The sequence below is a fragment of the Periophthalmus magnuspinnatus genome, chromosome 6 (genome assembly GCF_009829125.3).
Source record: "Periophthalmus magnuspinnatus isolate fPerMag1 chromosome 6, fPerMag1.2.pri, whole genome shotgun sequence".
Classification (NCBI taxonomy): domain Eukaryota; kingdom Metazoa; phylum Chordata; class Actinopteri; order Gobiiformes; family Gobiidae; genus Periophthalmus; species Periophthalmus magnuspinnatus.
In genome coordinates, this window is record NC_047131.1 from 11,269,972 (window position 1) to 11,274,672 (window position 4,701).

The following is a 4,701-nucleotide window of genomic DNA, read 5'->3' on the forward strand; positions in this document are numbered from 1 at the left end:
CAGAGGGAAGTGGCTGAAATAGTCCATGTCCAGGGTGAGAAGTGTCAGCTGCTATACGGCCTGCTCGCCCCCGAGTCCTGGAGACGTACAGGTCCTGTATAGATGGAAGGCTGCAGCCAATCACCTTCTCAGCAGAGCGCACAATGCGCTGCAGTCTCTGTCTGTCCCTGGCAGTGGCCCCAGCGAACCACACAGTGATGGAGGAGGTGAGGATGGACTCAATGATGGAAGTGTAAAACTGCACCATCATCTGGACCGGCAGCTTGCGTTTCCTCAGCTGCCGCAGGTGGAACATCCTCTGCTGGGCTTTCTTGATGAGGGAGCTGATGGTCGGCTCCCACTTGAGATCCTGGGAGATGCAGGTGCCCAGGAAGCGGAAAGAGTCCACAGTGGTGATGGGTGAGTCTGTCAGGGTGAGGGGAGGCAGGGGGGCTGTGACTTTCCTGAAGTCCACAATCATCTCCACTGTCTTCTGGGCGTTAAGCTCCAGGTTGTTGCTGCTGCACCAGGACACATCACATATTTATTGATATTCCATCCAAGAGAACAGCGACATTTCTGTTTAGAACATTTTAATGGAATCTTAACCTTGGTCATTCCTCAGTGACTAGACCTCAAATAAAATGTGTTATGAGTTGACCTTCTTAAAATGAATACAAAACATGCAGTTTTCCAAACTTATTTTATAAATGAAAAGACATTAGTAACTAGACAATTAAGGAACTTTTTCTATATTTCAGTCTCCCCATCTTTAAAGAAGACACATTTTGGTAATAAACTATCACAAACGAGGATCATTATTTTACATTGTGGGGTATTCCATCAAAGCCACTTAACAAGTCCAGGCTTATTCTGAAACCCTGAGCTAAAACTAGCTCACTAGCACTAGCTGTGCTTTGTGTGCTCTCCTTGTGACTCAGGGAAGGCCAGATCAATGGAGCAACATCATCACTGAACATGAGCTCAAAGCATGCATTAATCGTGATGTTTTTATCATCTGACTAAATAAGAGAGGAGCCAAAGGCCACTGTCAGCCACATCCTCCTCTGAGCTCCAAACCAGTGTCTGTGTCTGTGCACAAAAGCACTGTAGCTCACACAAACAGTGTGCAGTACAGGCCTAATGTTTTAGTATTTGAATTGGCTATAAATGATCCTAAAGAGCAATACAATTTTAATACTTTTCTATGATTTGTCCATTTGACACTGCATGTGTCCAGTGCATGGCTGCTTATTTCAAGTCTCAGGCGACATGTGAATAAAAAGTCATGTTTTAACTGATGCTGAAAAAGCAGATTTTCATTTAGGGTCTGACAAATGCCTATGTGACATTTTTAACCCTGTGCTTACTGCAAAATAAAATAAAATAAAATAAATAAATAAATAAAAGAAGGTCCCAAGGCCCAAGACCCAAGGAGCCGAAAGACTGAACACAGGTTAAGAAGAGGGATGAGGAGACGCGCATATAATTTAACCCCTTTATTTAATTGATTAAGAAGGTTTACTAATATGTTTACAAAAAATGACATACATACACTTACATCACTATCAAATATCAAGTTGTATTCACACCAACGCGTTTACACAAGGCCTAGACTGTACCCAATTACCACAACCCAGTCCCAGTCAACAATTTTATCTCTGACTTACCTACCGTCCAATCTTATGATCCTCAGTGACACAGCCTCACTCAAAAGTTCTATTCTGCATTACCTTGAACCATGTATTGCCTTGTGTGGCCTAACCAGCATTGCCAGATATTCAGGGAGCAGCAGCAATCGCCAAGCCTTTGAAATAAACACAAAAACAAGTGACACAAGACCCACAGAAAGAAGCACCAAACAGAGGCAACTAGTTATGCACTTGTCACAGCTGAACAATTTCTAATGCGATGTGCACATATCTATTAGCATATTTAACATTAATAACAACTTTAAAACATTACCATCTTGAATTTCATTACCATAGAAGGCATATGGTCATTACTGAGTCTATTTATGTGAAACAAAACAGAAAAAAAAATCACCTCTTTTATGATGCTCCCAGAGCCACTCTGTTCATTTGTAACGTTTCTGTTTGGATAAAGTTATAGACTACCGCTGACTACTGAGTTGGACAGCAAATGTGGCATCAAAATAGTCCCATAATAAAAAGAGGCAGGAAGTGGACTGGTCAAGTAAGGAGAGTGTCACTATACAGTCACTTTCCAGTGCTTTAGGCAAAGCAGTGGCACCCCACATATGCCCAGAGGGGCAGAGGGTAGAACGCACACAGCACACTGGTGGAGCCATGAAGATGACAGCATGCAACAAACAAACACAGCTTTAGGATGAGCCAACAAATGAGAATGAGAGATGGTCACTGAACTCACCAGTGAGGCATTCATTTAGTACAGCTCAGTTGCTTGGCCTTATGCCTGATTGATTGGCAACTGAGCCGAATGTTTGGAATAACACGGCCTGCCAAACAGCAGCAGCTTGATGATGGCTTGATGTGTAAGGCACCTCTAGAGTTGGACCCAGCAGTGACTGGCTAAGCAGCAGTGCATAACTAACCTTGCACAGCAAAACAGGTTCTCTCAAGTTTGACTTTTCAGCATTTTGGTGATTTGTGCATGTTTAGCAATCTTTCATCTGAGCAATCTTTAAAAACTTTGATTTTGGCCTACTCATATAGACTCTTCGTCTCTTTATCCTAATGTGATTAGGATTTATACACTGCCATGAAAACTTTCACTTCATGATCACATTATTTGTGTTCAATAAATGCAGGAAACTTCAAATAAATGCATAACTAGCAGATGATTAAACAAATTAATATGTGTATTGTATGCCTGCAAATGCACATTCATTATGAATGAAAATGGGTTCACGAGCCATTCACACGTCCAGCAAAGGCAAAGCTTCTCTTATTAACAACAGTAAGTAACCAGTTGCAAAACTGAAGAATTTTTGGGGTGAGTCAAAGTCAAGGCAACAGATAAAACGTGTGGTAAACTAACATCATATCAGAAAGTGATATTTATGCTCAGGAGCAAATCAGGGCCCTATTTTGTCATAACTAGATGTAGATTGACAGACAAAAGTGATAAAACTACCAGAACTCGGAAAGTATCTGCATCTGCGAGGCCCTATGCAACTTGTGTAATTTGTAACATGGAAGTCAGTGCACTTTTCACATTTCTTTATTTGTTTTAGATGAATATTGTGATTTAAAATGTGTAACATAGTGATCCATGGGTGCCATAGATTATAACTATATAGCAGACATAAACATTTATATATATATATATATATATATATATATATATATATATATATATATATATATATATATATATATATATATATATATATATATATATATATATATATATATATATATATATATATATATAAATATTTATTTATTTTTATCAGTAGATGGCACATGATTCCGCCTTTGTTCAGGCCCACCTGTGCTCTCTGGTTTTCTTCTGTTAGGTCAAAGCTGGCACACTATCAGGCAGATGTACTGTAGATAGCATCTAGTGGTGAAGTGTGAGAGAACAACAGGGGCAGGGCAGGCTGTCTGATTAGAGATGGTAGCTTTAAACCTCATTAAAATTGATGTATCATATCACGTCTCCTTTAATAACATGTGCAATTAGTCTTTGTCCTGTTTTCATCTGTGAGCTTATGCATATTTGGTTCTGATTGACCTTAATACAAGTGCATAAGGAATGACTGTAGTGTTTGTTTGTGCAGCCTTGATTGAATTAGCATCCTCATTTCTTTTACCTTCAGAACCACCCACACAGAGAAGGCATGAGTCATAGCACACTGGTCTAATAAATGTACCTGTGCAGGACCGATGTGACCTTACGCAACACACTGCTCTGTCCAAGCAGGGGTACTGAGGTATTAACATAGGCAGGGGTACTGAGGTGCTCTCTTAAGCAGGGATACTGGGGTATTAACTTAAGCAGGGGTATTGCGGTACAAACTTAATTAGGGGTACTTAGTTGTGGTGATCCATGGCACCTCTGCCGACACCACCCCACTGCACACCATGCCGTCTGAGCTCCTTGTATTTTGTTTTAGAGTGAATACTTACGGCCACCGGACTGGAGCTGCACCGTCTGAACTCGGGGTTAGACTTGCCCACTTCATCCTTTCTGGCACTGTGATATTGCACCATGACACAGACACAACTGTCTGAGATATTTGCATGCAGTTGTTTTCTTATCATTCTCCAATTTCTGCCTACTATTTCCTTCATGCGCCAGGACAGAGATTCAAGTGTGTGGGAACAGACCCTTTAAAACATTCTGTTTCTTCACCTATCTCTTGCATTTCACAATATTTCAAAGGCCAGAGTGAGTTTTTGCATCATAATATCTGCTAAACAACAAATATCTTGCTAAAAGTGCACCAGCATTACTTCCTTGTTAGATATAAATACTGAAATTAAATGCAGGCAGCACACAGCGGCCTTTTCTGACGCTAAGAGCTTATTTAACATCTTGACTGGTGCAAAACAAATTTTACTCAAGCACAAAATAATAGCAATAATAATATCGGTAAACAGTGTAAATCCAATTTCAGAGCCCCCGTGCATGCAGCAGAAGTTAGCTGAGTCCACCACACTTGATTAACCTCTTCGAACATATTTGATTTGTCTGTCTCCTGGGATCCATTGTTATGACTCTGTGTTGGAAATT